The following is a 10,930-nucleotide window of genomic DNA, read 5'->3' as shown; positions in this document are numbered from 1 at the left end:
TTCCACTAATCTCATCCCAGGCTTTCCGAGGGCACTCTCCGACTTACTCTCCGCCATCAGCTGCACTAAGAGTCCTTACCATCTCCCCCCTAACTAGCTTGCAAATACTGTTACATATTCGCTCACTAGTTAGTTAAAGTTGGCCAGAATCTGTCACACCCCCAAACCAAGGATGGCGGAAACGTCCGGGGGTGGAGGACTTCATGTATAGTATCATAACAGCAATTGTAATAGTAATTCAAGCAAACACAACCAACATATATATAATTGAAAAAATATTACATCATTGTATGAATTACATGTTTACGAATCAATTACAATATGTTGATAAAATATGAAATAGTAGACGCCTTAGCGTCCCATCCTCAAAAGCACTTGATTACCTGTTTAATGATTTCCTGAGAATACAAGTTGTTTGAAAAAGTGTCAACACAAAGGTTGGTGAGTTCATAAGCTTTTCATTTGTAAAAGTAGTATTTGTGTTAGAAAAATCCAATATTTTCCTTAATGTGTAAATGTAGTCTTAAAACCCAAAGACCGAAATGTACAAGTAATTTGTCATATTTATAGTAAAACAATGTAAGTTTAAATCGACATAAACTCGTTAAATTTTAATGAAGTTCCCGTAAATTCCAATGTTTGTTAATACTTTATGTGAGTTTATTATAACCATACTATGACCAAGGTTGCCTAAAACGACGTTCTTCAGGCGTCGGAAATGTTATGACATTTGTCACCCCAGACCTATCGGTCTAACTGTTGCATGCAGTTTAGGTGTGGGTTTGTCAAACCCAATATAGATCTATACACAAGTATCACGCTCTCCCTCAAGGAGACTCTGGTTACAATACAGGACTTAATGGTAATTTGAAGTAATTGTCTCACAAAGTCATTAACGGAATTTCGTGTTATGAAAACTTGGTACCGTATGGCCGTACCTTGCTTAATGAAAATATCATTTGTATAAATGTACCCTTTTTAAATGTATGTGTTATGTAATGTATCATAAACTATACCTATTATAGTTTATCAATCAAGGGTAGTACGTGGTAATGTATGCAAACTATATTCAAAATAGTTTATTTAATGTTTGAATGTATCGATTGTACTTTGATTATAATCACTTGTTATTCTTTATATTTTATATGACCAAATCCATTTGTAAACTGATGTGTGTCTAAATATTAAGATAAAATGTCATATATTGCAGTAACATATAGTCACATAAAGATATACACCTTGCTCAACATGTTACAAGATGAAATGAAATTAACAGCAACTTTTCGTTAAAAACAGTTTCTGTTACCGTTCTTAGAAAATTTATAGAAAAATCATCACAGCTCTAAATCCAAATCCGCAAATTTTGAGAGTTTGGAATATGAGTCTAGTTTGTTCGTGAATTTTATCATGATTTTTAGTGATCTCTAACAGAGGTGAAAATGTTCATAATCACAGACTGGTCGGGGTTTGCCTCTGAAATGACAGGCAGTTTTGTAAAAATCACCATTAATTGTAGAAAAATCATTTGGAGGTGTGCAAGTAGTCATTTTAAAGCTAAGAGTTTGAACTACTTGCATCTGAAACAGTTTTGAAAACTAAAATTTTTAAGTTAGCCAAAACAGTCCGTGATTAACGTCCATCTTTTCTGATGCAATCTGTTAGAAAAAGTTTAATTGTGTTCTTGATGATTTTACTTGTATTCCCCCCTTAAAACTTAAGAAAAACATGTAAATGTATGGTATGAACTCACTTTATGTGGTTTCAGTGGATGAAAGTGAGAGAGAGGAAGTGTTCAACTCAAGAACACTAAGAAGATGTCTTGATGATTCGAAAATCTAACACCGAATAAGATGGAACTTGTGTAAGATATCAATGATTTGAGTAGAATGGAGTTTAATAATTATGTGAATGATGAAGATACTTACTAATTGAAGCAAGAAATCCCTGGAGAAAGCCTTGAAGTTCTTGAAGTTGAGAGAAAAGATGAGAGAATTTTGGAGAGTGTTCTTGGTTGCTAAGTGTAGAATGAAAGAGTTTTTATGGAGGATGAGGAGAGAGGATCAATCCTCCAGCTCTTAGAACGTGGGAAGAGCTGGAGATTGGTTGTAAAGGTCCACTAAGGAGACAAGGAGTAGTGGGAAAGAGTGGATGATCATAGAGTGAGGTGGTGGTGGCTTGCTTTTGTCATAAAATAAGGAAAAGCAAATATTCCCTCAATAATTAGTCCAACCACCAATTCTTTTAATACATTTTTATAAAAACCCTGGAGATTTATATATTTTGGGGCCTTAGTTTATAAAATAAAGTTTTGGGTGAAAATCCCACGTTAAAATAATGAAAAACGGAGTTAAAACGAAGTCGTAGTCGAAAAACCGGAAAAATTATGACACGCAAACATGCATGTCGTCTTCTTTTATGACAGGGGCTTCCTTGATACTCATTGCGTGTCCTAAACACGCGAGTCGTAAGTTTACGACAGACAAATGTGTGTCGTCTTCCTTTATGACAGGGACTTCGGTCCTGAAGCTTCAGTTTTGGGTCCTTAAGCCTATTTTACCCGTTTTTACCCCGTTTCAAGTGGTTTTTGACCCAGTTAAGGGTCGGGATGGCCCGAATGATTACAAAAAATTAAAGGAACTTTTGAGAGAGATTTGGGAGAGATTCGGGAGAGATTTTAATAGAGAGAGGTTGAGTGAAAGAGATTGTGAGAGGTTTCGTTTGTGATCTTTTTGAGTGTCCGGCTTCGCAACGAAAGGTCCATAAACCCCGTTAAGCCATGATTTAGTGTCCTACACAATCCCGATGATTGTGCAATAGTGTTTTATCGCTTTGGTTTGTTGTTTAGCATTGTTAAGGCTAAGGAAAATCAAACACATGAACTTTCCAAATGATGATTTCTCATTAAAATAGCGAATTGTATAGTGATTACATAACGTAAACCCTAGCATACAAGGGTTATTGGAGTTGACCGGTTTGACTTGTTGACTTTGAATTGACCGAAATTTGACGGTTGTCACATCATCCCCCCGTTAGAAGGAATTTCGTCCCGAAATTTTCATTTTGACTGGGATTTCAAGAGTTTGGGAAGAGATGTGGATACTTTTGTTTCATCTGATCCTCGCGTTCCCAGGTGAATTCGGGTCCTCGTTTAGCGTTCCAACGTACCTTCACGATGGGAATACGACTTTGTTTCGTTCGTTTGATTTCCCGGTCCATGATCTCCACAGGTTCTTCCACGAAGTTGAGGCTCTCATTGATCTCGATTTCCTCGAGTGGAATAATGAGAGTCTCATCGGATAGGCACTTTTTCAAGTTCGAGACGTGGAAGGTAGGATGCACATTACTAAGTTCGCGGGGTAGATTGAGTTTGTAAGCTACGGGGCCGATTCTAGCGAGAATCTCAAAAGGTCCTATGTATCTTGGATTCAGCTTCCCACGCTTTCCGAAGCGTATCAAGCCTTTCCAGGGTGAGACTTTCAAAAGGACTCGGTCTCCCACCTGGAATTCCAAGGGTTTCCTCCGCTTGTCCGCGTAGCTTTTCTGTCGGTCTCTTGAGGCTTTAAGTCGTGCTCGGATTTGTACGATCTTTTCGGTGGTTTCGCGGATGATTTCTGGACCGGTGAGAGTGCTATTAGAGACTTTCCCTCTAGCTAGCTGTGTATCCCCCACCTCAGCCCAACACAGGGGTGATCTGCATTTGCGACCGTAAAGAGCTTCGAATGGAGCGACTTTGATGCTAGTATGATAGCTGTTATTGTAGGAGAATTCGATAAGCGGTAGATGGGTATCCCATGCTTTACCGAAGTCTATCACACAAGCTCTTAGCATGTCTTCCAACGTTTGAATGGTTCGCTCGCTCTGTCCGTCGGTTTGTGGGTGGTAGGCCGTACTCATGTCAAGCCTAGTTCCCAATGATTTTTGTAGAGACTGCCAAAACCGTGAGGTAAATCTACTATCTCTATCGGAGATAATGGATATCGGCACACCATGGAGTCGTACAATCTCTCTGATGTACGTTCTAGTCAGCTTCTCCATCTTGTCGGTTTCTTTTATTGGAAGAAAGTGTGCTGATTTGGTCAATCTGTCTACAATTACCCATATTGTGTCAAGACCGCCCGATGTCTTAGGCAGCTTGGTTATGAAGTCCATTGTTATTCGTTCCCACTTCCACTCAGGTATATCCGGCTGTTGTAATAGCCCGGATGGTTTCTGGTATTCGGTTTTGACCTTAGCGCAAGTCAGGCACTTGCTCACATAGGTAGCAATCTCAGCTTTCATGTTCGGCCACCAGTATAATTTCTTGAGGTCCAGATACATCTTATCCGACCCGGGATGGATGGAGTATCGAGTCTTGTGTGCTTCATTCATGACGACATCTCGGAGTCCACCGAACTTCGGTGTCCAAATCCGGTTCATGATATAACGTGCTCCATCCTCCTTGACTTCTAAGTTTTTATCCATTCCCCTTAATGTCTCTCCTGCCACCTTTTCTGGTTTCAAAGCTTCCAGTTGAGCTTCCTTGATTTGTATGGTCAGGTGGGAATGGATTGTCATTGTTAAGGATTTTACTCGGCGGCCCGAGTACTCCTTCCTGCTTAGAGCATCGGCCACTACATTGGCCTTGCCCGGATGATAACGAATTTCGCACTCGTAGTCATTCAGCAACTCCACCCATCTCCTCTGTCGCATGTTGAGCTCTTTCTGATTGAGGATATGCTGAAGACTTTTGTGATCAGTGAAGATAGTGCATTTCGTGCCGTAGAGGTAGTGTCTCCAGATCTTCAAAGCGAATACCACTGCTCCTAATTCCAGGTCGTGCGTAGTATAATTAACCTCGTGCGTCTTAAGCTGTCTCGATGCATACGCGATAACCTTCCCTCTCTGCATGAGCACACATCCGAGGCCTTGATTCGAAGCATCACAGTACACTACGAAGTCCTCGGTTCCCTCTGGGAGAGACAAGATCGGTGCGCTGCATAGGGCTTGTTTTAACGTTTGGAAAGCAGTTTCTTGTTTATTTTCCCACTTGAATATCACACCTTTCTGCATCAAAGTGGTGAGTGGTTTCGCAATCTTGGAGAAGTTTTGTATAAATCTTCGATAGTAGTCAGCAAGCCCAAGGAATTGTCGAATTTCGGTTGGCGTCTTGGGTGCTGACCAATTCTCGATTGCCTTGATCTTGGAGGGATCCACATGTATGCCTTTCTCACTTACCACATGTCCAAGGAAATCCACTTCTCTAATCCAGAATTCACACTTAGAGAACTTAGCATAAAGCTTCTCCGCTCTTAGCGTCTCTAGCACTTGGCGTAGATGTAGGCGATGCTCCTCCTCGCTTCGCGAGTAGATCAAGATATCGTCGATGAATACGATTACAAACTTGTCTAGGTAGGGTCGACACACTCTATTCATTAGGTCCATGAATACCGCAGGTGCGTTTGTTAAACCGAAGGACATCACCACAAACTCGTAGTGTCCATAGCGAGTTCTGAATGCAGTTTTGGGAATATCTTCTTCTTGAACTCGTAGTTGATGGTAGCCTGACCTTAGGTCGATCTTTGAGAAGAAATTTGCTCCTTGGAGTTGGTCGAAAAGGTCGTCGATTCGGGGCAGAGGATATCGGTTTTTGATGGTGAGCTTGTTTAGTTCCCGATAATCGATGCACATGCGAAAGGATCCGTCCTTCTTCTTTACAAAAAGGACTGGTGCTCCCCAAGGTGAGAAGCTTGGTCTGATGAACCCTTTGTTCAAAAGCTCGGTTAATTGACTGGACAACTCCTGCATTTCTGATGGTGCGAGGCGGTATGGAGCTCTGGCTACGGGGGTAGCTCCGGGTATTAAGTCAATTCTGAAATCGACTTGTCGTGCGAGTGGTACACCAGGAAGATCCTCTGGGAACACATCCGGGAAGTTACACACTTCGGGGATGTCCTTGATGTCTTTCACGTCTTGTTTCTTGTCTACTATGTGGGCTAAGAAGGCGTGGTACTCCTTCCGGAGATACTTTTGGGCTTTGATGCATGAGATGATTTGTAAATTCGCACTAGGTTTGTCACCATAGATAAGAAGGGTTTCGTCATTTGGTAGATTGAGGCGAACGGCCCTTTCGTAACATAGAATGTCGGCACGGTGAGGAACTAACCAATCCATCCCGATGATTACGTCGAAGCTTTTTATGGTGACTGGCATCAGGTCAATTTTAAATGTATGGTTGTCTAGAGTGAGATTACATTCTGAGTATATATCGCTAGTGCTTTCTATTTTCCCATTTGCCATTTCTACTACATAAGTATCCTTTAGTGATTGGGGATTTTGTTCAAGTAAATGTTTATATTGGTGGCTCACGAAACTCCTCTCCGCTCCACTATCGAATAGTACGCATGCATAAGAGTTATTGAGGAGAAACGTACCGGTAACCACCGTGGGATCCTCGACTGCTTCCCCGTGTCCTATTGCCAGGACTCTTCCTACTCCACCAGCATTAGGGGCTTGTGCTTTGGGGCAGTCTCTTTTGAAGTGACCTGCGTCTCCACAGTTGTAGCAGGTCCGGGTTGCCCCCGTACTGGCGACTTGGTTGATTGGTTGAGCCGGCGCTTTACAGAAACGAGCAGTGTGCCCCTTCCTGTCGCAGTTGTTACAGTGCATCTCCCTACAAGCACCATTGTGGTGAAAGTTGCACTTGTTGCACTTAGGTAGTTTTCCCGCATATGGCTTCGGTGGTGCTGGAGTGGTAGCAGTAGTGGCAGCATTAGTGGCAGCATGGACAGCAACAATTTGTTGCTTCTTAGCGGGGTCCTGTGCTGGTTGGCTCTTCTTTTCGTTCCAGAACTTCCTTTTGTTGTTTCCCCCTTTTGATTTATCAGTGGTGGTGGTTGTAGTATTATGACCGGCTCGGTGGTCAACAAGTTGTTGTGCCAGCTCCCTGGCACTGTCAAAAGTAGTTGGCCTTGAAGCCAGGACACTACTTTGCACGTGGAGAGACAGTCCCCAAAGGTATCGCTCCACCTTTTTCTCCTCCGGAGTAACCATTGTTGGGCAGAGGAGAGCCAATTCATTGAATCGGGTGGTGTAGGTTTCAAGGTCAGAGCCCGTCATCCTGAGGTTCCAGAGTTCTTGTTCCAGCTTTTGAATTTCACCTCTCGGGCAGTACTCCTTCATCATCAACGTTTTTAGTTCTGCCCAGGTTATGGAGCTAGCCACTTCGAGAGTAAGTGACTTAACCCGGCAGTTCCACCAAGTAAGGGCCCGGCCGGTGAAGGTTAAGGTTGCGAACTTAACTTTGCTCGCTTCGGGGCAGGAGCACACCTGAAAGACTACTTCGGTCTTTTCAAACCATTGCATCAACGTGATGACTCCCCCGCTTCCATTGAAGTTGTCGGGTTTGCCATTTGTGAAGTCCTTGTATGAACACTCTTTTGCACGCCACGTACTGTCTCCGTGGATAGAGTGTTACCACCAGCTCCGTTGGTCCCTATATGTGACATTGCGGCCGCTACGGCTGCTGTTACTGCAGCCTGGAACATCGCGGGATCAAACTGTGGAGGCGGCGGCGGAGGAGGTGTTGCTGTGTTGCTGGAAGGTCTTGGTCTTCTTCTTGGCGGCATGGTTCTGTCATAAGTCGTAAACCAATGTACTTTTAGTAAAAGTGTATTTATAGGGAGAGAAATCTTTTATACATAAAGTATATTATTACGTTGTTTTCCGGTATGTTTACGATACATACGATTTTATACTTTTTATTGACCCAATACATTGGGTTATGAGGTAAAATGAAAGTATAAAATATTTTTATTATAGTAACACAAAATACTCCTATAGTATTTGTAAATGTTTAGTTTTGAGTTTTTAAAGCATTTAGTTACTTTATAATATTCATCATACTTTTAATGAGAATTTATAAGTCCTTGTCTTACCCGTTCGGCTAACGACCCTCCACCGATCAAGGAAGCGGTGGGTGAGAGTGGACACCCATTAAGTTGCCATTTTATAGGCAACAACCTTATACCCCCCTTATAGACCGGCTTCGTGAATGAGGCGTACTAGCGGTAAGACGAGTTTGTTAGATTTGTTGTCCATCCTGACCATCCCCCGGTATATGCAAGTCAATTCCCGGACAGATATAGTTGATCAGGCTATATCCTTCCCAGACTTGATTTACATATACCAAGGCATACCCATAATGTACAACTCCTCTTCTTTTATTTTATGTTGTTGTAGTTATGACACTATGTGAGCATGTATGCATGTATTTATACTTTTTAATAAAAAGAATCATTTATTTTCTAAAAGTATATTTATTTGAAAAATGCACAAATCAGAGACTATTAGTCCCAATTGTGTTTATAGTTTGTATATCTTATGTGGTTTGATATACTTAATTCACTATAAACCTGGCTCTGATACCAATCTGTCACACCCCCAAACCAAGGATGGCGGAAACGTCCGGGGGTGGAGGACTTCATGTATAGTATCATAACAGCAATTGTAATAGTAATTCAAGCAAACACAACCAACATATATATAATTGAAAAAATATTACATCATTGTATGAATTACATGTTTACGAATCAATTACAATATGTTGATAAAATATGAAATAGTAGACGCCTTAGCGTCCCATCCTCAAAAGCACTTGATTACCTGTTTAATGATTTCCTGAGAATACAAGTTGTTTGAAAAAGTGTCAACACAAAGGTTGGTGAGTTCATAAGCTTTTCATTTGTAAAAGTAGTATTTGTGTTAGAAAAATCCAATATTTTCCTTAATGTGTAAATGTAGTCTTAAAACCCAAAGACCGAAATGTACAAGTAATTTGTCATATTTATAGTAAAACAATGTAAGTTTAAATCGACATAAACTCGTTAAATTTTAATGAAGTTCCCGTAAATTCCAATGTTTGTTAATACTTTATGTGAGTTTATTATAACCATACTATGACCAAGGTTGCCTAAAACGACGTTCTTCAGGCGTCGGAAATGTTATGACATTTGTCACCCCAGACCTATCGGTCTAACTGTTGCATGCAGTTTAGGTGTGGGTTTGTCAAACCCAATATAGATCTATACACAAGTATCACGCTCTCCCTCAAGGAGACTCTGGTTACAATACAGGACTTAATGGTAATTTGAAGTAATTGTCTCACAAAGTCATTAACGGAATTTCGTGTTATGAAAACTTGGTACCGTATGGCCGTACCTTGCTTAATGAAAATATCATTTGTATAAATGTACCCTTTTTAAATGTATGTGTTATGTAATGTATCATAAACTATACCTATTATAGTTTATCAACCAAGGGTAGTACGTGGTAATGTATGCAAACTATATTCAAAATAGTTTATTTAATGTTTGAATGTATCGATTGTACTTTGATTATAATCACTTGTTATTCTTTATATTTTATATGACCAAATCCATTTGTAAACTGATGTGTGTCTAAATATTAAGATAAAATGTCATATATTGCAGTAACATATAGTCACATAAAGATATACACCTTGCTCAACATGTTACAAGATGAAATGAAATTAACAGCAACTTTTCGTTAAAAACAGTTTCTGTTACCGTTCTTAGAAAATTTATAGAAAAATCATCACAGCTCTAAATCCAAATCCGCAAATTTTGAGAGTTTGGAATATGAGTCTAGTTTGTTCGTGAATTTTATCATGATTTTTAGTGATCTCTAACAGAGGTGAAAATGTTCATAATCACAGACTGGTCGGGGTTTGCCTCTGAAATGACAGGCAGTTTTGTAAAAATCACCATTAATTGTAGAAAAATCATTTGGAGGTGTGCAAGTAGTCATTTTAAAGCTAAGAGTTTGAACTACTTGCATCTGAAACAGTTTTGAAAACTAAAATTTTTAAGTTAGCCAAAACAGTCCGTGATTAACGTCCATCTTTTCTGATGCAATCTGTTAGAAAAAGTTTAATTGTGTTCTTGATGATTTTACTTGTATTCCCCCCTTAAAACTTAAGAAAAACATGTAAATGTATGGTATGAACTCACTTTATGTGGTTTCAGTGGATGAAAGTGAGAGAGAGGAAGTGTTCAACTCAAGAACACTAAGAAGATGTCTTGATGATTCGAAAATCTAACACCGAATAAGATGGAACTTGTGTAAGATATCAATGATTTGAGTAGAATGGAGTTTAATAATTATGTGAATGATGAAGATACTTACTAATTGAAGCAAGAAATCCCTGGAGAAAGCCTTGAAGTTCTTGAAGTTGAGAGAAAAGATGAGAGAATTTTGGAGAGTGTTCTTGGTTGCTAAGTGTAGAATGAAAGAGTTTTTATGGAGGATGAGGAGAGAGGATCAATCCTCCAGCTCTTAGAACGTGGGAAGAGCTGGAGATTGGTTGTAAAGGTCCACTAAGGAGACAAGGAGTAGTGGGAAAGAGTGGATGATCATAGAGTGAGGTGGTGGTGGCTTGCTTTTGTCATAAAATAAGGAAAAGCAAATATTCCCTCAATAATTAGTCCAACCACCAATTCTTTTAATACATTTTTATAAAAACCCTGGAGATTTATATATTTTGGGGCCTTAGTTTATAAAATAAAGTTTTGGGTGAAAATCCCACGTTAAAATAATGAAAAACGGAGTTAAAACGAAGTCGTAGTCGAAAAACCGGAAAAATTATGACACGCAAACATGCATGTCGTCTTCTTTTATGACAGGGGCTTCCTTGATACTCATTGCGTGTCCTAAACACGCGAGTCGTAAGTTTACGACAGACAAATGTGTGTCGTCTTCCTTTATGACAGGGACTTCGGTCCTGAAGCTTCAGTTTTGGGTCCTTAAGCCTATTTTACCCGTTTTTACCCCGTTTCAAGTGGTTTTTGACCCAGTTAAGGGTCGGGATGGCCCGAATGATTACAAAAAATTAAAGGAACTTTTGAGAGAGATTTGGGAGAGATTCGGGAGAGAT

The 10,930-nt window shown here is 40.1% G+C and overlaps 2 long non-coding RNA genes across 3 annotated transcripts; both read right to left on the bottom strand.

Moving 5' to 3' along the window:
- Positions 1–237: 237 nt before the first annotated feature.
- On the bottom strand, positions 238–2,203 carry LOC145103670 (uncharacterized). Its single transcript, XR_013706791.1, has 3 exons — positions 1,926–2,203; positions 1,751–1,835; positions 238–398 (listed from the first exon to the last, which is right to left on the bottom strand). It is a non-coding gene; the product is annotated as an uncharacterized LOC145103670 (long non-coding RNA).
- A 5,262-nt stretch (positions 2,204–7,465) lies between these two features.
- LOC145103669 (uncharacterized) lies at positions 7,466–10,477 on the bottom strand. Of its 2 annotated transcripts, none has more exons than XR_013706790.1 (3): positions 10,183–10,477; positions 10,008–10,092; positions 7,466–7,608 (listed from the first exon to the last, which is right to left on the bottom strand). It is a non-coding gene; the product is annotated as an uncharacterized LOC145103669 (long non-coding RNA). The 2 variants fall into 2 exon arrangements; XR_013706789.1 differs by lacking the exon at positions 7,466–7,608 and adding an exon at positions 8,495–8,655 and having other exon boundaries at positions 10,183–10,457.
- Between the last annotated feature and the right edge of the window lie 453 nt (positions 10,478–10,930).

Source organism: Lactuca virosa, chromosome 4 (genome assembly GCF_052849685.1).
Source record: "Lactuca virosa cultivar CGN04683 chromosome 4, Lactuca_virosa_CGN04683_v6, whole genome shotgun sequence".
Taxonomy (NCBI): Eukaryota; Viridiplantae; Streptophyta; class Magnoliopsida; order Asterales; family Asteraceae; genus Lactuca; species Lactuca virosa.
This window is presented reverse-complemented; position numbering and strand designations above follow the sequence as displayed.